Source organism: Lagopus muta, chromosome 3, assembly GCF_023343835.1.
Source record: "Lagopus muta isolate bLagMut1 chromosome 3, bLagMut1 primary, whole genome shotgun sequence".
Classification (NCBI taxonomy): Eukaryota; Metazoa; Chordata; class Aves; order Galliformes; family Phasianidae; genus Lagopus; species Lagopus muta.
In genome coordinates this window covers 76143039-76170605 of record NC_064435.1, presented here as the reverse complement: position 1 = coordinate 76170605, position 27567 = coordinate 76143039, and the positions used below count along the sequence as shown (strand labels likewise).

At 34.9% G+C, this 27567-nt stretch overlaps 1 protein-coding gene across 3 annotated transcripts in view; it reads left to right on the top strand.

The window, feature by feature from the left end:
* The first annotated feature begins 3920 nt into the window (after positions 1–3920).
* CDH9 (cadherin 9) overlaps positions 3921–27567 on the top strand; it is a 94625-nt gene continuing 70978 nt past the window's right edge. For all 3 annotated transcript variants that reach the window (XM_048939537.1, XM_048939534.1, XM_048939533.1), the window contains exon 1: positions 3921–4220. The gene's annotated coding sequence lies outside the window, so the exon portion shown is untranslated. The remainder of the gene's footprint in view (positions 4221–27567) is intronic.

The window sequence follows — 27567 nt, the reverse complement described above, 5'->3', positions numbered from 1 at the left end:
TTAGAACAGAATATACAATTTAAGCTATAGAACTGACTGTTAAAGATATTTTTGATTGAAGCTTCTACTGTTGTCTTTCTCAAAACATACACACCATTAAGTCTGGGGACAATTTAGCTTAATCCAATGGTCTGTGGGGCATGGTGTTGCCTTATAAGTACATTTTAGCTTTGGCTTGTTTAAACGCAGCTCAAAGTTTAACAACGTTTAATTGCTCTTACCATGTTTTGGCCTTGTTACATGTTATTTTCCCTTCTACACACATCTTTCCTTGTCTCATTTCTTTTTTTGGCAACCTGGAGCCAGATACAGTATTGCAATTCTCCCTCAGAAAAGAAAGAGGGGCTGTTTCTTGCATAATTTTTTCAAAGGAAGGGGCTCAAAAGGGGGAAAAGAACAGAAGATTTCAAAGGGGGCTAGCCGAAATCTACTGCTTGCCAGGTCTGATTTAGTAATGTTCTTCAGTCTTTCAAAGTCAGATATTCTTCCATATTCTTTAACAAATGAACCCTTTAAAGACTTTCACGGGAAAAGAAAGTCTGGAGAAAAACTGGAGAAAAAGCTAATAGTGTTTTTTGAAGTCACAGAATAGGTGAAAATACAGTGGCATTTTGAACTAGTTTTTCAGCTCTTGGTATTTATTTGCTTGATCTTCCCTACACTTCAGAATCTTAAATGTTCAAGTGAACGTAAACAGACATCAAGTTGCACAACCACTGGCATTGTTCTTGTGGAGGAACTTCCCTTACTTGCTTCTTTTCTCTTTTAGTCTGTTCAGCTCTGTTCTTTTTGCCATTTCATAGGGTCTTTTACTTGAGAAAGATTTAACATCTCTTTTACTTTTTGCGTAATGGAAAGAAGTCATATAATTGGCAGACTGAAGCAAAATTTTGCTATCAAAATCCCAAGCCATTTTTTCCTTACAAACCATAGGATGTTGGAAGGAACAGATGTGTGAGAATATAATCCTGCCTTAGTTTACTGGAAGCATGCAAAAAGACTATTCAAAAATTCAAAGTCTCACCAGAATATTAGTAGACATCATTCCTTGACTGGATTATAGGTGGTGAAACCTATTTTACAGCAGGGTAGATACAGATGGCTCTGTCTGTCCTCTGAAGTTCTATTTGTATTTAGTTTTACCTAAGCAAATTAAGTGTAAACCTGTCAGGAGAAGAAAAAAATGATGGGAAGCAGTGATTGAACTCAGAATGATTTATCATGGCAATAAGCCCACTCTGTGCATTGCTGCATGATCTTAGCTGCTGTGAAATAAGGAAATGTTTGTAATTTCAATGAAGATTAGGTGTGCAATCACTGCCTCCAATGGATGCCAGCAGAAAAACCTTTAGAAAGGAAAAAAAAAAAAAAAAAAAAAAAAAAAAAAAAAAAAAAAAAAAGGAAGATGAAGGGGGGTCAGAAAAAGAAAAGACCTGATTCCAGAAAGACTTCATAAAACATAAAACTGAAGTACAGCCTGTCTTGCAATAAAAACAATATTGCCTTAACCTTTTGGTGCACTTTCTGCTTTTCCGTGTCTTACCTTCTTCCCACTCATTTTCGGAAGAAGCATTTTCTTTTTCCTCCCCTATATGAAGTAGCTTTCTGTGAGTTAGTGCACGGACTCAGATTTCCGCCCTTCCCTCTCTGGTTGCTGTCACACCCACACTTTCTCCTTTTTGTCCTACTTTTAATGTATATTTCATTTACAACTTATATTGCAAAACCTTTTATCCTGATCATGTAATACTGTTTGTATTAGAAGTACATCTTGTTCATGAATGCATAGCATGTTGGTTTTTTGTTTTTGTTTTTGTTTTTTGACTTTTCCCCTATAATAGTCACTGTGCTGTATTTACAACATCATGAAGAATATATCAGAGAAAGCAGCCATTATACTGTCTAATATAAATAACGTTGGCTGTTTTACTACAAAATTCTAGATGGCACATGAACAGAGCCTTTCCCATTTATGAGTGCACATTGCCTAGTATTGCACTGGTGTGTGTGCCTGCCTTTAAAGCAGAAGACAGACCTCCAGGTGCCAGGGAATAGCACCTACTAAAGCTCAAGGAAGAGTTGTGCAAAGATGTCTTGCATATCTCTCCAGTTTGTGGGATTTCTCTGTACCTTGATGATCTCCTAATATTAATAAGAATAGAAACAATGTACCTGTAGAGTAGCCAAAATAGTGAAAAAGCTCTAATGAAGTGAAAAACCTAGAGACATTACTCTTTTTTTTTTTTTTTTTTAATCATACAACCATCTTCCTATTAGGAAAAAATATATATTTTTGTGAATACCCAAAATTAAAGGCTTCACTGCGATCACAAGGCATCAGAGGTATAAAGTTGTCTTTCTCTAGTTTTTCTTCTTGCTTTCCCATGTACGTACTGAAACAAAGATTATAGCAAGCATTTTTATCCATAGATCTGCTAAAGTAGACTGTGAAATGCATGTGCTCATTTAAACTGCTTTATACAGTTTTTTTTGTTGTTGTTGTTGTTTTTTTTAGTTGAGATACAGTAATAGATCCTGTTTGTGTTTGGATTCTGATTTTTGATTTTCAAAATGTTAGGCTGAATTCTACATTCAGTTACAAATATGCAAATATAGTCATAATGGATGTGCAGAATTCCCAGAGAAGACGAAGTTCACTCAGGGACCAATTTAAGTGCTACTGAAATCAATGGAAAGACTCAGGCTGATGTCTGTATGAATTATATCAATCCCTTAATCATTTCAAATGGAATATAATGATGACATAGTTCTCATTAGAAACAACATACTGTGAATATGGGCCTGCTGAGCTCATCAGTAGTAGTAGTAAAGCAATAATATGGGCTTATGCCTGAAAAAAAAGAGGAATAATTTACTTAGATTTCTCAATTGGTTATTTTAGGTAAACATATCTTTTGTTACAGTAAGGTTCCTCCATGAGAGTAAAAAAATTTCTCCTTCCACTAGTTATTTACCTAATGATATTTCCTAATTAGAAACTGGCATCATGATCCATCTTTCTAAGAAGGAAATGCTGGCACTAAATTAATTACATTGCATTACACTTCACAGCATTCTATGCTATTCTATTCATGCTTACAACATCTAGTGAAGGTTATTCCCAAAATTTCTTGGTATAGAAAGTGACTGCAAAGTCACTGTTCCTAGCAGTCCTGTTGCAAATTGTTAAGTTATGTCAGTGACTGAAATAGTTATTAGCAATCAGAAGCTCACAAAAAAAAATGCACAGGACTTACAGCACTTCAGTTTTTCTATTTTGATAAGTAATGTCTTATTATTTGATCAAAGATGCTGTTTCAAACAAATGATGATGTTCTACAATAGTGCACACTGGTAGCATAGTGGGAAGCAATGGTTACTCCTGCCCCCAAAAAAATGTATCAGGAAGCATGAAATTTCATTTGTGTTGCTTGCAAAACCACGTGTTTTTGCGAATGACCTGAACATTATTAACCATAACTCCTGAAATATCCTTTGCAACTTTACATTATGTTCTCCTCCAGATGCAATGACAAGTCCATCATTATCAATATCTGTCAGTGTTACTGCTGCTGTAAACCCATTTAGTACATAGGGAAATCTTGTACACTGACCTTTCTTCAACTTAAAATAATTTTTCACCACAATGGTACTGGGTAATTTTACTTTCTTTAATCAGTATGTACACACAAATGGTACTGAACTGCCAGTGTAGATAATTAGGGTAGATCTTTTCTCCAGATAATTCAAAGGTTATGGGCATACCATTCCCTTTATATTAAAACTGAAAACAGATCAAACTGAGCTGGTAGCATGAGTCTCTGTATTTAAGTCTCAGTTAATAAGAGGGTCCTTAACAAAGCCCTCCTCTCTGAACCCTCCCACTGCATTCACTTGCAAATCACTGTATAGCTGGCAAAGTCGGCGTCCCCTCAGCCCCAGACCTCCTCATCTGAGCACTGCGGCTCAATCGGCAGCAACATCTCTCTCAGTGGGGGACGTTTCTTATTAATCAGGACCACTGAATGGAAACCAATCAGACAGAGAGTCCCTTTGGCTTCATCTCCCTGCCTGCCTGAGTTAAAAGCGATACTGGGAGAGAGGCTGCCTTAGTTAGATGTAAGCACACAGCGCTGGAGATACCGTGCTAGGCAGATGGGAGGAAGCAGGTAGAGAAGCAGCACTGGATGGGCAGAGCCGGGCTCAAGCTGCCAGGCACGGTGAGTAGATTAACTTTCTGTAGCACAGAAATGTCTATAGCACAAAAAAAAGTAGACGCTTTCTTTAAAATGGCTAAAATGTTAAAGATTCCTTGCAGATCTCTTTTAGAGAGGGGGTGGGGGAAGAGTCAGAAGAGCACTTTTGAGTGAGAAATTAAAATAATCTCTGAAATATAAACTTCTGCTGTTGTATATATGACAATTCCTTGTGTGTATGAGAAATCTAGCAATGTCTACGCTATCTGGTGGTACTGTTAAACAGTATTGCTCTCATTCTGATTTTTACAGCAATATAACAGTAACAATGTAATCTAACTTTTGTGCAGAATACTCTTTCAACTGCCCGGATAGAAAGTATAACCCTTTACTGTCTGTCATCTTTCTTTGTACTGAAAACATCTAATTATAACAAACACAGTTAAGAAGAATGAAAAATGAAGAGGATTTTAGTACCAACAGGAATGAAGTAACGATGCTTTATTTTTCTTTAGCTGCGGTAATGAAATTATTTTTCTTTACATGATGGGTGACTAAAAGCTCAGCGTTCAGAATGACTGAGATCTGAGGCAGATGTTCCTCTGAATGTTCAGAGCAGTAAGTCAGAGTCAACAGGCTTAAAGCGTAAGGCTGTTTTCCAGAAGCACTAGCAACAATACCAGTTCAGTGTTTATAAACAGAGACTAAGAGAAAAAACGAGGCAGAAAGCTTAAAAGGCCAAACTGACCATTTGATTTTGAAGTAATCAGCAGAGAGAAACTGCCCAGTGAATGGCATTTTACTTTTACTTTCCACATGCAAGAGACATGCAGTCACATCCATTCAATTTCACTGACAGATTAGCTTCAAACAAAGAATGATGCTTAAGAACCATAAAGAACTCCATATCCCCCTGAAATTCATGGTAATGTGCATACAGTTGTACCCACTTGCCATCTCACAGACAGGTTTAAGTAGCAGGTGAGAGCAGTAAAATGATAAGTTTGGTGAGGGTACTTTCCATATGCAGGAGTAAGATTTGTAATCAACGTATCAGTCTCACTCTGATTAAGTCTGTGACAAACCTAATATTTTACTTTATTCACAGCAAGCTCATGTTCCATTGTTGAGTACTAAACTAGTTCATTGTGATAAGAGAAAATATGGGTAAAAAGGCAAACGTAATACTTGTAACAGTTTTGCTAATGGGATCAAATGCCTTTTTTAATAAATAATATTGGTGATAAGACTTGCTAATGATGGCTCTACAAAGATCACTGGTTCCAAGTCATTTTGCATAGCTAAAAATTTCTCTCAAATAGTGAGAACAGACTAATTAAATATTTAGGTGTCTCATTACATTTTTTTTTCCTATGGTTACTCTGAATTCCATAAGATTATGTTAGTTTTATAGGCATATTGCTAACTATATGTGAATTTTGCAGATAAAGTGCATTGTCCTGTTGTTTGTCCTTCACTATGTAATAATATGAATTAAAGATTAAATACGTTGACAGCTAATGACATTTTCTGTTAGTACAGATGTAAAACTTCTGCATGATCATATTATCTAATCAAATGCTTATGGAAATACATATATATATTAATGTTAGATAAACAAGCTTATTTTAAAATCATGAAATACGTATGTTTATTGTGATATACTAAAGTTGTACCTAATATAGTTGTCACGTCTTTTTAGTTCTGATGGAGAGATTTCAATAGTGAAATTTTTTGTTTGCTTAGAATCATAGAATCATCATAGAATTTCTCAGGTTGGGAAAGACCTTAAAGATCATTGAGTCCAAACACAACATAACCATAGTACCCTAACTCTAACAACCCTCCCCTAAATGATGTCCCTGAGCACAACATCTGAACCATTTCTAAATGCAGTCAGAGATGGTGACTCAACCGCCTCTCTGGGGAGCCTATTCCAGTGCTTAACAACCCTTTCCATTAAGAAGCTTTTCCTGATATCCAACCTAAACTTACCCTGGTGCAACTTAATGCCATTTCTCCTCATCCTGTCACCTGTCACCAGTGAGAAGAGACAAACCCTGCTCTCACCGTAAGTACCTTTCAGATTTTGGAAGAGAGCGATAAGGTCTCTAACCTCAGCCTCTTTTTCCCCAGACTAAACTGCCACAGTCCCTTCAGTCACTCCTCATAGGGCATATTCTCCAGGCCCTTATCAAGCATTGTTGCCCTTCTTTGGACCTGCTCCTGCACCTCAATGTCCTTTCTGTACTGAGCTGCTCAAAACTGAGCTCAGTACTCAAAGTGGGACCTCACGAGTGCCAAGTACAGGGGCAGGATGAGTTCCCTAGTTCTGCCCACTACACCATTCCTTATACAAGCCAGGATGCCATTGGCCTTATTTACCACCTGGGTACGCTGCTGGCTCATATTCAGTTGACTGTCCGTCAGTACACCAAGGTCCCTTTCCATCAGGCAGTTTTCCAGCCACTCCTCCCCAAGACTATAGAGTGCCTGGGATTGTTGTGACCAAAATGCAGGACCTCATACTTGGTCCTATTGAAACTCACACAATCAACCTTGGTTCACTGATCCAGTCTATCCAGGTCCCTCTGTAGTGCCTTTCTCCCATCTGGCACATCAACATTCCCTCCCAGGTTGGTGTCATCTGCAAACTTACTGAGGGTGCACTTAATCCCCTCATCAAGATCTTTAATAAACATGTTATCTGTGTGAGAAAAGTAGTGTATTTCACTTCCAGAGGCTAAATTACAGTCATTATTTCAGAAAAAAAAAAAAAAAAATTGTGTTACATAAATATCACCAAAACTCAGAAAGCAGTTTTGAAAATGCAATTTGGAGAGAAACGGCATTGTGAAATAGTGCTGCCATATGCCTTGTACAGATTCACAGTCTCAATTTTCACACTTGTTTGAAGAAGTGACCATTCAAGAAATGTCCGACTCTCCAGACAGAAGCTCATTTGGGAGGATGTGCACTCTCCCCTTGCCTGGCTTCTGTTCCACTAGGATGCTGCACCCAGTGTAGTTTGTGTTAGGTTGGCAGGGATGCACTCCAATCATTGGATCAGCCAATGGGGATGATTTAATTCCCTATGCCTGCCAATCAAAATCAACTGGTTTAAATTGTATTACTGTCAGTGTTGTGGAAAGAAGTACACAACTTAATTCTGACGTTTGCTTTTGCCTTGGTGTCAGGAAATTGTTTCTGTAGCACAACAAGATGGCTTGCAGGGAAGCTACTGGCAGAAGCATGAGAGGTAGAGGTCAAAAGTAACAGGACTCACAATTTCCTTTGAGGATGAGTTTGTTCAGGAGATAAACTAAGTTAGATGGATGTCTCCGGATGCTGACCAAATCTTGATGATAACAAGACACACAAAAGAACAAATACTACTTAAGAGTTTTAGTGTAGGGTAGAGTAAATCACACATGCACACACAATCTTTTACCTATTTTTTTTTAGGGATAAACAGAAATCTAGCACTGTTCTTCTTTTCTGCTCCTTCTCTCTCAGCTCCATTCATTTCTGGAAAATCTTGTGGAGATGCAAAAAGACCTTCCTGGAAATAAAAACTCATCACTGAACACTTAAAAAACCTCCCAGTTCCTGCACAAATCTTGTTCTTACAGCAAAACTGGGTTACACAGAGCTGGATATATCAGACCATATCAGATATATTATTTTATAGGTTTCTTTCATTCAGTCAGGGCTATTTAACTGTAGAAGGAAACTGAAGCAAAAGCATAGACAAAAATGCATCTCCCACTCATTTCAGAAAGCCTTCCGAATTTCTAAGGCTTGCAGCAGGTGTTACATGCAAATGTTATCCACAGAAGCACAAATATTTGAACATGAATAGGGATGTCTGAGTGAAAGCTAACTGCATTCTGTGTGTGAGTGAGAGTTTATGAAAAGTCATTTGTGGAAATAGATCCTAAATTTTGCTAAAAGGGAGTGGGAGGGAAAGCAAAATAATGCAAGAGGAAATGACTTTCAGCTACAAACAAAAAGAATTCTCATAAAAGCAGTCAAGCGTCATTTTAATAACTTTCTCCTTTTGTCTCTCAAACAAATATTAAATCACTGAGTGGCAAAAGACAAGTTACTGTTCTGACATCCAGTGACTGATCGTGTTAAAGCCTCCAGTGGCACCGAGGCCTACCTGCCTAGCATGACTTACCAGGAGGAACCACTCCTGATAAGATCTCAGTATGTGTTTACAGCAGAAAATTCTAGCAAAACTGGGTGTGATTTACTTGAAGGAAAATCTTGTTAGTAACTTCAGGGAAAACAGAACAATGCTGTGCATATGCTGTAGCTTATAAAGAAGTGAAGATAGAAAGTCAAGTGTATTATTTTTAACCTTAATTCTACATCTTCAGAAATGGAGGCTGATGAGGTTGCCTTCATCCTACAGAGACTACTGCACAGTGTTCAGGTGATGAGCTCTCAGCAGCTTTGTGGGTGTGCCTCTGCTTTCCCAGTCTCAAACTTCTCCGTGTGACTTTAACCATGTGCATGAAAATAAATATGCCTTGAGTACCTAAAAAAAACACCACAGTTTTTAATATTTATTTCACAAAGTTTTCTGCAACTGCAAAATGGTGTGCCTCAATTGATGGCCAGTATATTTCTTTGCCAGTTAAGTGAAAGTATTTATATTTGAATTTCACACTTTTTAGTAGTAAGAGCAACAACAACACAAAGACAGCTTCAGATTAGATTGTTTTTCCTGTCTCACATAAATGTAAATTTGATATTAAAATCTTCTGAAATGAAAATGCAAATATCAGGGATGTTTGTATAAGTACAAATTTCTAGGCATTAAATATTACTCAGGTTTCTTTGACCTCACAAATCCTAGCCAAGGGAAATAACCTCCAGCTTCATGGAAATTCTGCCTGAGAAAATATTAGACCATTGGGCCATGCACATCATCACTCAGAAATTCCATTTTTTCAAGAAACGCTGAAAGCATTTTCCACTGCATATAATATGTTGAGAAAGTTATCCTAAATTGTTTGTCCAAAATCAAAACATGCTCTCTATAAATGATACCTAACAAAAGATTCAGTGAAAAAGAGAAAATTGTAGATAATGCTTTTCTATTCGGACATGGGAACAGCAGGCATTTTCATCAGTATGAAACAAACTACACAACATTTATCATGAGAAGGTGGTGTCAATTTGCTTATTCTTTAATCATTGAATTGAAAGCAATTAATCATGAGTACAAGCAATACATCTAGCAATATATACAAACATTATTATATTTATCTGTTAATTTCTGAAAATAATGATCAATTAGATTGATAATCAGGAATGAAGAGTTTGACATTTATTTTTTGAACATCTTAAAAAAGAATTCAATAAAACATGAAATTATACAAGATAGTTCAATAAAAGAAATTTGAAATGTGGGATGATCTTCCATTCTCATCTTCAGATCTTACTGATCTTTATATTCTTTGTCTTTCAATATTTGCTCCTGAGGAGATGCGAAGGAGGTAAAGCAAAAACAGTGTGAGCTGAGAAGGGGGACATTAATCCCACAAGCTCTGTTTTAAAAGAAAATGTAGGCACATTATAAAATAAAATTTACATTTTAATATCGAAAAGTTATAGATTATACAAGATTTCATTAGTAAACTGCTTATTTATGAATTTAAAAAATCAGAGTAACCCCAGTTCATGAGCAGAATACTTACATATGTTTACACACGTGTATAATCAATAGATATCAAGATGTTATAATCACAATACAATCAAGAGAGTTAGACAAAGCAGACAACGATCACAAAAAGAGAATAGGTGGAAGAGCTTACCCTTCAGCTAAGCTCACCAAAAAACACCAAGAGAGGTGATCTCCAGAAGAGATCCTTTCCCTCTGGTAGCCAACCCTTGAATAGGTCTAGGAGGGCTGGAGCCCGGCTCCACCCCTTCCAGCAGCACAGGTGAATTGCCTTCACCTGTGCTCCTCTGGCTGACTCATGGCTTGCCTCAGGTGATCAATCAGAGGTTCAGGCCATGACTCAGCAGTTCCCATGCAACATGTATGTATACATATATATTAACCTAAACATAACTCAGGAAAATTCTGAGAGTAGATTAAAATGACTTTGCTTAAGTTTTGAGTGAAAATTTTTGGCTGAATTTTGTTGCTTGTGTTCATTATTTTTTATTAGAATACTTTCATGTGACTTACATTATTCTTTATCACAATCCTTTATAAAAATGTATTCAGATACAAAGTGGGAGACTGTTAAATAAACGTTCTTTTTTTCTCTTCTGACTTTAAGGAATGGGAGCAGCCTGTGGCAAATCTCGAGGAAATAATTCTGCCTTTGTAGGAACTGAGAAAATATCAGGCAAATATAGGCATTTCAAAAAGAATGTTTTTAGTTTCTTAAACTATTTTAAAGAACTGCTTGTGCTTGTGCCAAGTTCTGGAGTCCTTACAGAATGAGTAAAATTTTGTATTAAGACTAGTCCCACTGAAGTCATTAAATTACTTTTGTGCATTTCCCTTACTCAGAGTGAAAATGAATGCTGAATCTGTGTTTTTATGATGATTTTATCTGATTAAAAAATATATTTTTCTCAGAGTAAAAATAAGAATGCTGTATTACAGAAAATATTTTCTCATTTCCTGTAAGATGTGCAGTAATCCTTACATTAACTTTCCAAATGTGAAATTTCATCTCTAATGAGAGTTCGGACTTGTTGAAAAATGGAAATATATTTTAAAATCCATGTAGACTCTTCCTTCCTTGCAATTATCTGCATTCCATGGATAATCAGCAGATCACTATCAGCAAATGACTATTTCCAATTTGTGCACCCAAGGATAGGGCATCCACCACGTCTCCGGGTAACCTGTTCCAGTGCCTCACCACTCTTATTGTAAAAGATTTCTTCCTTATATCTAACCAAAATCTACCCTCTTTAAGCTTGAAACCATTTCCCCTTGTTCTATCACAACAGACTCTGCTAAAGAGTCTATCCGCTTTTTTCTAGTAGGTCCCCTTTGATACTGAAAGGCTACTATCAGATCATACTGCAGCCTTCTGTTCTCCAGGCTGAAGAGCTCCAGCTCTCTCAGCCTGTTCTCATAGGAGAGGTATTGCATCCCTTGGATCATTTTTATGGCCTTCATCTGAATGCACTCCAGCTCTAAAATGCAGTACTCCAGGTGAGGCTTCACCCACACTGAGTAGAGAAGAAGGATCACCTCCCTTGACCTGCTGACCACTATTCTTTTGATGCAGCCCAGGATACAGTTGACTTTCTGGGTTGTGAGGGCACATTGCCGGCTCATGTTCAGCTTCACATCCACCAGTTCACCTAGATCATTTTCAGCAGGGCTGCACTCAATCCTTTAATCCCCCAGCTGGTATTGGTAACATACTTGACCCAAGTGCAAGACCTTGTACTTGAATTGGTTGAAACTCATGAGGTTCACGTGAGCCCATTGCTCATGCTTATCTAGGTTCCTCTGGTTGGCATTCCATTCCTCTGGTGTGTTGACTGCACCCTACAATGTGGTGTCATTCATTCTCTGGAGAAAGATGGAAGGAATGCATCCTTTCTAAAGTTCCATCAGTGAATTTATGAATGTGGAGCAGTAAAAAGACTTGTGTGAATCAGCATAATGTCTAGGGTTACTTTTTTTTTTTTTTTAATATGAATTACTGAACCGCAGGTGGGATTAAAATTAACTATTGTTGGTTATTGTAGTTTTCTATGTGATTTCTGAGCCTGTAGCATCAAAATAATTAATTTGTACAGAATGAGAGCTGAAATCTCCAAATACATGCTTTTAAGGAACATAAGTGGGGGGGGCATTGCTCTAGAACAGAAAATAAATGAGTCAAATTAATGTTCAGTTTCCTCTACCTCAGGTTAATCAGTATGCATTAAATTTTATGCTAGTCAGTCTGTGAATTTAGTAGACAATAAAAAAATAAATAAATTTTTACTGCTTGTGACAACAAATACACATATGCATACATATACTCATGTATCTATGTAATTATGTATCTACTGATATCAATAGAAATATGCATGTATATGTTCTACGTTTCTATATATCTACATAACTATGTATATATCTATCTATACCTACCATGATAAAAGTATCCATCTCAACTTAGGTATATAGATAGGAACATAGTATATACGGACATTGCACATATTACATACATTTATACTGTATGCACAGCATCAGTATTAGGAAATCCATGCATATACTTGCCTTGTAAGGTGGTTTATATTTTAGCCAATATTAGGTGAGGTAAGAAGCTTATATTCAGTGGGTTGGTAAGAGATTTGCAGGCAGTTTCAAATTTATGTCCTTTGACAACACATCCTTTGACAACAAACACACCAGACTGGTAAATATCAGAGGAAATCACAGTGAAACTGCTGTTCTGCCTGCACTATCAGTGCAGAAGGAAAATCTTGAAAGAATAAAGAATGTCAGTCAATTAATCCATATTGAGGCCAGAATTCTGTGGAAGGAGAATTGAAGTCTAAATCACATAAATACAATAGTGTAGCATTTACTGATGGCATTCAGTGAAGCATCTGTTCTTACTCTAACACCCTTACAATTTCTACCTGTAACACATATTATAAAACTCCTACCTACAGAAAGTTTAAACAACTAGTTCAAGATGAGATTTTCAGCTCGTCTCTCCGTTTCTCAACGTGTAGTCATTTGGGAAACCAGGGATGTTATTGCTACAATGCAGTTTTCATAATAACTTCAGCCTTACCTGCCTGATCATCTAAATTATCAGATGCAAGATAGGAAAAAAATCATATGTTTTTTAAATGCCTATCCACAATGCAAAGATAAAGTTGACTTCTTCTCTCTTGTTCAATTATTTATTCCTGAAGTTTAGCTAATTGACAAATCAAGTGATGATTCTTTTATATAGAATCTTCCACACCGATATTGGTTATCTGAAGGGAACAAGGAAAATATAAGCATGCTCTCTCACTATTCCTTTTAGTCTATCATGGTAATTTCTGAGGTATACTAAGTGAAATTGAATCCAACAGTTATTATCCTAATGATAAATTAGAAAACTGTAGGTGTTAAGCTTTTAGATAAAAAAGTTTGTCGTTGTGTGCAATTACAACCTTTATTTACAAGCAATTTATTCCTCAGATGTGGTAGCAAACCAGTACATAGCCCAGTCAAGAGATGAAGAAGTGTTACTTTCTATATATATATAGTGGTGTTAATCTTTGGATGTTTTTCTAGGATAAATGGAATTTTTTCATATAATGTATTAAACTACTGTGTTTGATAATTAATCAGTCTTACTACTTTACCAACTATATTCATTAATGCTAGGAACAGAGATTAAAACTTGCCATTTATATCAGTTGGAATTTAAGAAGTATTTTTCAGTGTTTATTTGGTTTATTGTCTGCACTTTTATGAAATTCCCTTTGAAAAAAAAATCAAACATAGAATAAAAATATTCATTATTTAAATGCAAGAACATATATACAATTTATTATGTATATGTATGTATATGCATAGGTAGCTTTGAAAATAATGTGTTATATTTATTTCCATGAAAGCTGCAACAACAACAAAGAGCACAATAATAGTATTTAATAGAGCAAATTCTCAGCTACAAAAAGCTATTTTTCAATATAGTCACCAACATTAGCTATACATTTTCATCAGCAATTAACTACTGTCTGCATGTCTCACTCATAAAAATCTGCATCAGTGAAGATAAATATGTAATTTATAAGTGAAAGTTGACTTAATAGTAAGAGTTAGATACATTATGATTTCATCTACTAGTGAGCAGAGGTAACCCAGGTGCCCAGCAGTCTTAATCTGTCTGATGCTCATTACAAATAATTGTTATCTGTCAGAATTACGGCATTGTCAAAATATTTTTCAATATTTATCTTTTCTCATAGTTTGCAAGGTAGAGGGCCTGGTTTCACTGCCTTCATTAGCACTTGCCTTTCTTGTGCATTGCTGTAATTTGACTATTGATGTTTCTGGTAGGTTTGAAGAAATCAGTGGACAATGGAGAGAGCAGAGGGTTCTGAATGGTAAGCCATCCTGAGGGAAGTGAGGAAAAAGGGTGACATCCTATGCCATGGAGTGATGTGACAGTGAAAACCTCTGTCCCCACTGCTCTGGAGACAGAACTGATTTAGTAAGTGTAGAGAAAGATCCTTTCTTGCATTCTAAATCATGTTGAGCACTTGTCCAAAAAAAAAAAAAAAAAAAAAAAAAAAAAAAAAAAAAAAAAAAAAGAAACAACAGATGCCACCATCATTATCTTTATACTTTATGGATATTTAAGCGATCAAAGATTCATGTCTCAAGAACCACTAATGTTTGTGCTCCATCTTAAAGAGATCTCTGAGAAAGACTAGGAAAGAGATGAAAGCCTAAGGTTTAATCCAGCATAAGTTTACTATTCATCCCATAGCTTGTCATTCTACTAGGGCAGACATTGTCCAGCCTACCTGCCCTGTAACATATTTTTCAATCACATTTATGTCCATCAATAGTGACTTCCTAGCAGAATTAATTATGTAATTAATTAACTAATAGACATTTTATTAATATTTCTACATTCTTCTAATGTGGAAAATACCGCCTATTCTTTAAGAGAAGGTCAATCTGCAAATTAAAGAAACTGAACTCAGTTCTCAGAAAATAGCACAACACTAAACAGCTGACTGGAAATAAAGTGTGGGTAGATTTTACCTACTGAGTCTGCAGATTTTTCTCAGAAACCCATAAAAAAGAATGTAAGATAAAACAAACAAATGAAAAAAACCTATTGCAAGCAAGTTCAAATCTGTCCTACAGAATCCCACTTTCCTGATAGAACATGTTTATGTCTGTTATGCCTGTAAAATTTGCCTGCTGCATTTTTAACAAATATGAGGTTTATTAAGAAAAAACAACAACAACAAACCATATAGCCTCAGTAAACGTGTTGAAACATGAAAAGCAAACAAATGGTTGTGAAAGAACGTGAGAATGGAGAATTCATTCAAGATTGTGATTTCTATATCATTAATCAAAAAGGATTAAAAAATCTGAAAATCTGAAGGACAAGAAAATAAATAGGATGGCAGGGACAGCACATTATTAGAAATGAGAACGTTTAAACATTCTAATTTTAATGCAAAGATGTTCAGAAACTTCTATAAATACAATTCTATATATCAAGTTAAAGTTCACATTTTACATTTGATTTCAGAATAGTTCAAATTTTATATCTAATTTCAGCTAAGATATGCATAAACAATTTTAGTATTGAATTTGAAGATCTCTTAAATTACAGGTACCACAGGAAAATATTAAAGTCTTAGCTTACTGCTCATTAGAAAGTATCACCCTTCTAACTCAAATAGATTTTCTCACAGGGCACAGAATCAAATATTGAAATTAAGTCTTGAAGAGATACTAAGAACTGAGAAAATGCTATGAATAAATAAGTAATATTTCAGCATTGTATGTAATATCTTCATAATTACATGGTTCCATCTTACTAGGACTAAACTGAAAAGTCAATGTCATATTAGAGATCAAGTAAATTGGGATTCATGTGATTCCCCTCCAAAAATTCCAATCACCACTCAGAAATTACTGCAAAGCATTTCAAAGCATTTGGTGAAAACAGCTGTGTATAACCCATAGGTAAGATCTGATGGAAAGATTAGCACAGTCTAGAGCACAGTATGACTATTCTCAAATACATCAGTAACATTTAAACTCAGCCTTTATAAAAGGAAGATATAAAGTAATGATCGTCAGTGAGTAGAGAAGGATTTGCCAGATGTAGAGGAAAAGGAGAGGCAGAATTTTCCACATGGCTGATCACCAATCTATGTTAATGTGTATAATGTGTATATGGATAGATACACATATAAACATAATATATGGAAGAGTGCATGTGTGATCTGAGGTCTGCTCTAAAAATAATGCCTCATCTTTTACTATCTTGGCCCTCATTGTTAGAGGAGGATGTTGGTAATATGGCAATAGAGTTTTAACCTTCCTTTCTCTTACATTTTGTTGCTGAGCGACAGATGACATCAGAAGGACAGTATGACAAAATGACATGAAAGTGTGTAATGAAGCAAAAGTATATCATTGAATTACTCCATGCAGAAAAAATTGCACTCACTGACATTCATCAATGCTTGCTGAACATTTATGGAGACCAAACAATGAATGCAAACACGGTGAGGCAGTGGATAGCAGATTTTAGCAGTGGTGACAGCAATGTGAGAGACAACCCACATTCTGAGTGGCCATGCATAGCTATCACAACACAAAACAAAGAGCATCTTGATCAGCTCATCCATGTGAATCAGTGGATTAAGACCAGGGAACTGTATGCAGAGCTGATTATCAGCTTCAACACATTGGAAAAGGTAGCAGTACTGGAAATCACAAAGTTTGTGGAAGGTGGGTCCCTTAAATGCTCACTTAGAAGAAAAGAAGGAACACCATATACAATTTTCTCAGGACCTATTGAAGCAATATTAGACTAAAGGTGACAGTTTCCTGGATTGAATCACTATCAAAGATGAGATATGGTGTCACCACTATGAGCTGGAATCAAAACAGCGGCCTGTGGAATGGTGACATTATAATTCTTCACTGAAGAAAAAATTCAAGACACAGCCCTCAGAGGGTCAAAGGATATCATTGTCTTGGATTTTTTTTTTTTTTTTTTTTTTTTTTTTTTTTTTTTTTTTTTTTTTGAGGGCGGGGTAGAAAGATGAGGGCCCGTCTGGTTTCACTGGAACCCAGAGAAACCACCAGTTCTGATCACTGCATTTCAGAGTCAGACCAGAGCAGAAGACAACCTTTTTTTGCAACTAGTGCTCAGACCTATGTCAGTTTAAAGACCTTGGAGAACATTGCCTATTTTGGCTTCACTGTCCTATCACACCCACCCCACATCTGGATTTAGTGCCTTACAACTTCCATCTGTTGGGCCAATGAAAAATGGACTTACTGGGAAACATTTTTGTAGCAATGATGTCACCATCATAGCAGCTGTGAAACATTCAGTCACCATCACTGGTGCAGATTTTTATGAGTGACAGTAAGGCTCTTGTTCATCATCAGCAAGAATATGTGGTTAATGGTGGTGACTATTTTGAAAAATAGCATTTTATAGCTGAGAATTTGCTCTATTGAACAGTGTTCTTTGTATCTCTTGTAGTTTCTGTGGAAAGAAACAGAAAGTATAACTGTTGGAGCAACCTACCTACATAAAATATTTTTTTTTAAATGAGCAGAACTAAACTAATGAATAGAATAATTCCATACTCCTTGAAGGATAGGTGTCAAATGAAAATACTGAAAAATGTCACCAGGTACTGATTTTTTATACACTGAAGTGTAAATTTATCAGAAAATCTAGATAGTTTGAAAGTACTTCTTTCTGCACAGGGAGAGAAAGAGAAATTATAGCTTGTTCAGCCTTCAAAATCAGATTCAAATATAATTTCAGTATAGCTTTAAATGGGACAAATACAGGATTTTCAAAGTATTGCTCAAATTAATCAGTGATTTTCTTAGATAACATAAATAGTTGTAACTGCATACCAAAAGATAGGACAATAAATAATACACAATACAGATTTTAAAATTATATGCAGGGCTAATAAATATTCAATTTAAACAGAATAAAACACAAATGTATACATCTGTTTAAGAAGCAATTGCTTTAGAAGACATTAATATGTGTATATCATTAATGAAAATTTCATTGAAATACAGAGACTTTGGCTAATGGCAGATAAAATGGTGGAAAAGTACAGAAATGACACAGAATTTAGCAGAAACTTTTTACTTGGAATTAAGTTGTAAAATTTCTTGCAAAGACTAGAAGAGTTAAAAGTAGGAAAATTAGAAATAATGCTACATACACCTGTGTGGCAAATACAGTACATTCAAGAAAGAGAAAGGAAAATCACCTCTACATAAATTAATCATTTACTGAAATAATATTCAGTGTAAATGATGGAGGGAAGAATGGAAATAAAGAGTCCATTGTTACATTTAGCCTTCAAATACTCACTGAAATAAACACATTGAAAAATCTAGAATTTTGTGGATTCCGTACGGAAAAAGAAAACAATAGAAGCACGTGTCCTAGTGAGGTCATTAGAAATTCAGAATTCCAGCTACAAAGTAACTCTTTTTAAGAACACTTTTTATTTATATAGATGCAGATTAAAACAGACTGTAATTAAGTAATTTGCCGCATAGCCTGTATTGCAAAGGACTAGCATGATTGAAATAAAAATACATTAAAAGTATTACAAATGTTTTTGGTTTGGAAATAGAATATTCAAAGTAAGCCTGATGGCACATGAAATAACTTCAGTGAATATAAATGAGAAAAAAAATAAGCACATTTTGAAATGCCAGCAGGGAAAACAGAAAATAAAAATAAGACTGAAGTAAGAACTTGTATATATAGAACTTATAATTACAATAAAAGGGCTCACATTCAAATAAATTTCACATACATTTTCAATGCATTATCTTTCAGAATTTCAAAAATCACAAGCTAGTGTTAGTAGGTGTATTTTATTATGTATATTCATCAAGACCAGAAGGGAAAGCTAGAGGTCAAGAAACAGGCTTAAACTCTAGTTCATCTTTTCTTTTGAGATGACTTAATGGCAGCGGATTAAAACTTTAATTTGATTAACTAAAATTCTGTGAAAAATTACAAAATTTCATTATAACAGAACTGGGAGAAGAGTTCAATTTGGAAATTAAGGCAGAGTGTTTTATTTTGGATTATATAACAAAGCTTTCAGTAATTAAATCAAAGTGTTTTTATTTGTTTCACATTAACTAATAAAGCATAATGTGTCACAATAGAAATGAAGTGGAAAGCATTTACATTTTGTGAACCAATGTAACTGATGATCATGAAATACTGATACTAAACCTGAAGAGAATAAATTTAAAAATATATCAACTAAAGAATTTCTTTTACAAGGACTTCAGAGTAATGAAAGTAATTTTAAGTAATGAAAGGAAAAAGGTGGAATAAAAAAGTGGAATGCTTATTCTATTTGTGCTTGATTTAGATGATCGCCTTCCCTAAAAAAAAAAAAAATATATATATATATATATATATTTTGTATTTTGTAGGAGTTTTCCTAGAACTAATCTACATAATGTATTGCAACATATACTATTAGGCACTTCAGACATCACTGTGGTAAATTCAGATATAGGGAATAATACTTATTCCCAAACTTGTTATCTGAAGCTCTACAGAAAGTTGCAGAGACTTTCAAAACACATAAAGTACTACAATTATATAAATCCCCGATGATTAAACATCTGAGGACAAAAAAAGATACTTGGATTTCAAAATACATGAAAAACTTGACCCTGGGAAAACAACAATTTTTGAAGAATCTGAGCATTTACAAATCTTTTTTTTTTTTTTTTTTTTGTAATTTCTGAACTTGCTAATACTCATCAGCTCTGAAAAAGAATTGGATCTATGACTCTTGAGCTGAGTAACATAAAACAGATTCTAGAAGGCAACCAAACTTTATCTGCCAAATATGAGCTATGAATGGTATGTTCACCTAACTTTAAACAATTCTCGTCTGAAGAACATTCATACTGCTTTCCTGCAGATTTTTATTCTCAAATGTTTGTATCCTCTCCTCTGTCCTCTCTCCTCTCCTCCTAGGTGAATGTCTTTCACTTTTTTTATTTACCAGAAAACATCATAGACTATTCTTTGATAATTTTAGATTTTTTTTTTCATTTTATAAGATAGTAAATGAATTCAGAGAAATTAAACTCCTTCATCAAAATTGGTATGCAAGCATCTGGTGGAACCAAGAACAAGTGACATGACTCTATGACAATATACTTTTATGTTGTTTAAGCATGTATGATTTTATTACAACTGTTGTAGTCAGCTCAAATAATATTATTAGGATGCATGGTTTAGTTCTGACCTATATCGCTTTTTCACATAAGAACAACAAAAATCTCAGAGCTAGCAGCATCTTCTAGTCCAAGGAAAAGGAGTAAAAGAAGCTAATCAGTTTCATCACCTCATAAAGTAGAAAGATGTAGTATAATACTATGGCTCCCTCTTTTGGATAGCACACATCTACTATTCATTACTAAGAACACTCATAATGTCCTAATATTAAAAAAAAAAAAAAAAAAAAAAAAAAGTCTTTCACTTTTTCTCTCTACTTAACAGCAATGAATTTAATGAATAAATCCAGATATTATACATTTCTTGTGAAATGCAATTATAGATACAGAATCTGTACATTCTAAAAATAGACACACATTTTCCAGTTAGGGCTGTAACTAAGATATTTTAGAAAGATGTTAAGCTTTAGTCCATCAAGTATGTACAAACCTGAAGTATAAAATTCTTTCACAGATTGATCCTTATTTCAGTTTTGCTATTAATACAAAATAAAGGAAAACTATAAACAAAAGATATCTAGAAAAGCACTTAAGCTAGCTTACTCTCCAGAGAAGAGACCAAAAAGAATTAGATTTTATTCCTACATTATTTCTACTTCATTAGGAACTCACAGTGAAAAATAAAACTATTATTGGTTTGCTTTTAAAAAATTTTCCACGACTGTTTTCTAGTTGAAAGTCCAGTGAATTATATGCACTGATTACAGGAAATTTTGATACATATCCTTGAAGAACTAAAATACATACAGCTATTTACAAAGTTAAAAAAAAAAAAAAAAAAAAAAAAAAAAAAGAGAGAATAATTCTTGCAAAATAAGAAGTGATTTGTTAGGATGGAAAGATGGAGAAAAAGTGTTAAAATGTACTAGTGTAGAACAACAAATCCTGATGGAGCCTAAACGTTCATGGTTAAAACTTTTTCCTAACATAAGACTAGCAATCTAGCAATATTGGCTTTATGGGCATACTTCTATTTCATTACAAATTTGAATTTTACCTTTCCAAGTAAAATTCTTCTACTCTTCTACATTAATATGTAGGTATAATTCACATTGTAAAACTAATTCCATTTTCTCCATGTCTCCATGTATTCTGTGCTGAGTCAACTAGAAATAGAATTTTTGGCTAAAAGTCTTCATGAAAAATTCAGCAGCACTATTCAATGAGTTCTGCTGTGTCAGCAAGAAGGCAGACTTTTTTCCAGTCATATTCCTTCCTATTGCTTTCTTATTATCCTAATATAAAATACAAATGTTTAAGCAGGTTTATATAAATGAATTATTCTTCAGGATTTTTTTGGCTCTTCCTTTTACTCAAAATAGGAATTTCTCAACATTCATTAGGATATTGGGCTACACAACTAAACAATTGGATTTATATGAAGCATTTTCATTTTTATATATTATAATGACCATCCTAATTATACCACTGCAGCATATTTTCCTTCACAGTATCCAAAATTAACGTTCATGAAGAGCTGTATAACCAGTAGGACAGTTGTTTTTCACTCTACAGGATCATTATTATTCATTTTATACATTAGTAGCAGTTACTCTTTATTAAAAAATCAACATTGTAATATAGATTTTTGATGAAGGTACATTATTTTCATTGAATAAAACACCAACAAAAGAGTAATTTAACTTTATTGGGAATAGCAATGAAAATATTTCATTAGCTGCTGCTCTGCGCTAACAATCCCACTATGAAGTGGCATCAAAATTTGCTGCTGTGATGTTTTCAAAATCACAAAGGTAAAAAGAATGGGACAAAACTCATTTGTAGACAACATAACTTTATTTGCATTGTATCTACTCATAAGAAAGAAAACTGACCCAATATACACATCCTGAATGTCACCTCTGCACTTTTTTCCTAATATAAGTTTGTGCTAATTTTTTCTATGAAGCTAGAGTTGTCATACCAGTATGGTACATGGCTATAAATTCACTCATACTCCCATATATTCTCTTCTTTCATCTTTTAGAAATCTAAGAATGGAGAAAGATGTAGATGTTTTAAGTTTATGAGATAAATATATTTTAATGATTGTTGATATCCTGACATTTGTGGCAAACTATCTGTACTAGAATGGATGTCATAATTCTACATTTTCATATGCTTTGCTTTTTCAGCTGTTTTCAGACATATTTCAACTTTTTTTTTTCCCTCTTAGAAACTGGAAACATATTCAATATTTCATCCTCTATATTGTACCAAGTTTCAGTGAAAAAGGCGGGAAGATGTAGGTAGTAATTCTACAGTATTATCTGAAAAGTACTGTGTGTGTGTCACGGAGTTGACCAGATCAATCTATGTATGTGACAGGGGCGACAGGCCTCTGCCCTCCCCCCCCACCCCAGTCCCACAAAATGGGAAGGAAGGAAGGGAGGAAAAGAACAGCGGCAACAATCTATGGAGGAAAACTTATTTTACTATAATATCGGAATACAAGATAACACAATAGATACAATTTAATTGCAATTGAGATTAATAAATCAGACAAGATGAGAGAGAGAGAGTTCCCGGGACCGATTCAAACCTGAAAAGCTTGGAACGGCTAGGAAAGCACCCTCCAGCACCCACTGCAAGGCAGCAAGAGAGTGCCCCCCCCACCCGGAAGGGCCAGATCCCATGACTGTTGTAACGTACAGGGATAGGTACTTGGAACTGGGGCAGTGACACTTTAATGCCCCGTACACTACATGATGTTTTGATGTGGAATACTGAAACCCAGAAACAAAAAAAAAAAACAAAAACAAAAACATAGAACCATGACAGTGTGTTTTGAATTAATCCAAATAAGTCACATGAAAATCTGCACTTTCTGGAAATTCATAATAGGATACAGAATGTTTAGCTCTCAATTATAGTTCAAAATTTACCAAAGGAAACATATCACATTATTTGAAAGCTAGCTGATATAGACTAGCTACTTCTGCCTCTGAATAAATAGTGAAACAGCTGGTATTTGCAATAACAACTGATGTCTGATCAGAAAAAAATTAAGTGATTAAATATATGTGCAGATGACATTTCCCCCCATTTTAGACCCATTTCCAGATCAGTATGTAATCTTCTAGAATTGACTATCATTATAGCAATAGTAAATCACATATAAACTGTGGTACAAATTTGCACAAATGATCAAATTCAAGAAATACTACAGAGAATCTTGAAATTCTGGAAAAAAACAAAAAATTTCCAGGGAAGGGAAGTGAAGAGGAGGGGAGTGGAGGAGATTAGTAGATTAATTTTAGAGATTTTTTTTTCCTCAGAGGACTTTAAAACTTGAAGTAATCTAAATTTCCATATTAAATTGAAAATGGAAGCCAAACTGTGAGTTTTGATCAGAGTTCTTGATGGGCTGTTTGAACCTGTCTGTAAGAATCAAGCACAGGAAGAAATTTAGTTGAGGACATTTAGGCTACAATTTCATAGAATCATAGAATCATAAAATCATAGAATCACAAGGTTGGAAACGACCATAAGATCATCTAGTCCAACCGTCTCCTCATCACCATTGCCACCACCACCATTGGAAAATGCACAAAGCTTTACAAAACAAATATCAGGAAGGGACTCCACTATAATAAAAAAAAAGGCACCCAACATCCACTGCCAAATATCTGCAGAATGCCGTATTTAAAATTTCATTAGAAAATACTTTTAAAAATTTCTACAATTAAAAACTGAAATATACTTGGGAATTTCATGGAAAACCTTTATCAGCAGTTTCTTGTGACTAACCAGTGACTAATCATTATTCCCTACAATCCTGTACCACATCTTCCATGACACTTGAAGGTTTCAGCACGTCAAATATAATGCCCATTTTTAAAAAAGCAGCTTAAGTTCTATCAAGGACGAATAATGTCAAAGTCTAACGGAGAAACTAACAGCAACTCTTATAAAGAATAAAAGTAGTGATAATGATGTAGCACTGAAAAGTCAGTGGAAAGTGCAGTCTGGCTTCTCAGAGCTATTGCAGTTCTCTGAAAGTGTTATCAAGTATATGGATAACTGACCTCTTTGATATGTTCCCGTTCTGCTCCTAGTCAACTTTTGACAGAGTCACTCACCAAAGGCTCTTAAGAATCCACAAGCTGGAAGTGAAGGCCCTTGCATATATCAGTAATTGATTAAATGACAAGAACCAGCAGGAAGAAGTAAATAATTGGTTTTCACACTGAAATAAGGTCTGCTGTGTTGTTTCATGGGGATCTGTACTGGAGCCAGCATTACTTAACATGTAAATAAACTGAAAACAGGTTCAAATATCAAGGTGAAAAAATTTTGCAAGTAACATTCAGTGTAATAAAGCTAAACAGCTTTTGCATAGGCTCACAAAATATTTTTATAGCTATGACACTAGTATATGTATATGCTAGTATATGCTAGTATATTTCACATGACAAGAAAATCAACTTTTGTAATGCAATTGCCCATGCCATTTCACTGTTATCACAGTCCCTCCCTAAAACAACTTAGGCTGTAACAACAGGCTGTGAGAAAACTCACAGCTCTGTTTGAGGACTAAGACTGGTTTCTCACAGATGACATGGACAAAGTAAACATTCCAGCTTTGCCACATCATCTGGTCTTTACCTTAAAACAGTTTAATAACTACAGTAGATTTTTAGTAAAATTGCAGTCTGTGTAATACAGACACTGGTCGTCAAAATAACGGATGATGAATTTATAATAAAATTATGAAGTTACATAAAGCAATACATATACTAACCTCCAGATTTCACACTTAAAATAACAGTCTGACTATTCTCATCTGGGATTAATGCCCAAATATAAAGATACATAATAACAGATTTCTTCAACAATCGAAAGAAACAAACAGTGCTACAAAAACAATGTGATTGACTGTCTCTACATTCATGAAGCTCCTGCATGTTGAATATTGCAATAAACGAAACTCTCCCATCTCAAACAACACAAAATACAAAGAAATTCAGAGAAGGGTAAAGGTGCAATCAGAAGTATGGTATGGCTTCCAAACAAGGAATGATTGAACCAGCAGTCCCAGAACTTTTCATCTTGGAAAAGAGACAGCTGAGGGAGAATTTGATACACGTTGATAAATTTGTCAGTGGCAAAGACAGTGAAGAACAAATAACTATTCATCATGGCTTACAACTATAGGTCTAGTTGTATAATTAAGCCATCACGTACCTTGTTAAAAAAAAAGGAGTTGGTCTCGCAGTAGATTGCTGAACTGCTATTCTCCTTGCTGCACAATGCTGTGGCTCCTAGGAACTTACATGAATTCAAAGCAAAGCAGAGCAGCAGAAAGTTGTGATAAAGTTTATCTACTGGAATTACTAAATATCTAATATCTGGAGACTAGGAAAATGGAGATTTTTCTCCATGCTTTTATACTATCATAGATGTTTATCATACTTCTTGAAAAGATCTTGGACTATCAGAATGCTAAGAGAATTAGCAATACATTATGACACCTGCTAAGACTTTACTCATGTTTTATATTTTTCTTTCATTAATGATGTCAAACGAGATGTGAGGGAAAAGTGCTTCTGCTTCTTTTTGGGAATATAGGGGAAAATCTTTTTAAGAATGAGATTCAGACATAGGGAAATCATAATACTTAACATTTCTGAGATCACTCTTACTTGTTTAACTGGTAGAAATGACACTTGTAGATACTGCAGACTATTTATTATGAAAATCCAGTCTCAAATCTCAACTGTGTCAGGATCCTTTCACATTGAAATAATAAATGGCAAAAGTGGTGTTAAATCTATGCATTATTTCTGTGCACAAATTCCTGTGATTTTCTCAGATCAGAGGATGAAACTTTTCTTGATTTTGCATTCCCCTTAGAGAAGGCAGAAGGGTACAAAGAGGGCTGAGCTCTGATAAATGACAGCATTCAGCAGCTGCTTCATTTGTTCAGGAAGGAAGACACAACAACAGGCTGCAATTACCACTCCAAATCTGCTAACTACCTTTAATTGGTCAGCAACTTGTTTTTTGTTTTTTGTTTTTTTTTTTTCCAGTTCACATAAGTGAATATATATATATGATGCAGGAAATAACTGCATCTGTTTTTCGCTATCCTTCCCTATATGAATGATTTCTAATGACTCAAATATACATGAACTAAAAAAAGGTTAGTATTTAAAAAAAAATTACTTGAGGTACTATTTTGAAAATATCTGCATTCCAAGAAATTCTGGCTTATTACAGCCTGCTGGGCTATTATACAAGCTAGAGACTTGGAAAATGTAGCAAGTTCTTATCCTGCTACATGCTATGCTGAGAAGATAAGAAGTGGTAGGAGGCGTTTGACATAGAATCTCAGAATGCTTCATTAGGACTTAGCTGTGTGACTGGAGTAGAGAGCTGCGTAACAAGCTGCAAGAAAGGCATTTGACAAAAGCACGTAGTCCCAGTTATCAGCATTACTGGTGTGTCCCATCATTAACAGTGCTACCATAGGCGAATCTCATCTGCTTAATGTAGGAAGTCTGATTTGAATCAATGTGTCTAGAAAAGAGGGGCTTGCATCTCCAGATACCTCTTTATTTTGTGACAGGCAGACAGAAGGTTAAGCTGCTTATGGAAAAAAAATGCCTTAAATGGTGCAGGGTATCAATATTAAAGTGCAGACAACTGGTTTTTGAATGCAAGGACTTGTCATGTCAAATAAATAGGTAATTCCAAAGGGGAAGCAAAAAGAAGAGTTTTGCTTTGATGACAGTATATATTTATTCTTCTGTCTCTAAAGGCTAACCTTTAAAAACCATGAATGTGTTGTATTTGTAAATAAGGTGTGATATAAAAACATATTATGTAATTTCATTATATGCTAAGAGGAAAATATGTATCCTGTGGAGAAAAATCGATACTAAAAATCAAAGGAAGATCTTCAAAAGGCCTTGTGTAAAACGTTTACTGGAGATATATTTCTTAGATTCCCTCGTGTTGATGAAAAGCAGATCCTGTACAAAGGATCATTATAGGAGAAAAAGGGTCTTCTATTTTTTTTAATGTGAAAACTCATATTTTGCTTTTGAAATCCCAATGAGCTGCTTCCTCAGAAGTTGAGGTTTTTAAAGTCTCTTTTCAGCCTGATTAAATACCATTGCTTATAAGTAAGAGACCCTCATACAGGATGGGTCAGAAGTGCAGTAATTCACTTACTGACAGGAGTATGGGTGGGGAGAAAGAGGCCAGTGTTTTATTTCCATCCCAGAAGAGAAGGGCAGATATTATTTCACTGCCCAGGGAGAGTTGCCTAACACACAGCTGTCTCTGCATGAGACTTTGCCAGTGGGGATTGTGCAAACACATATCTACACATTCTCCTGCCATCCATCCACT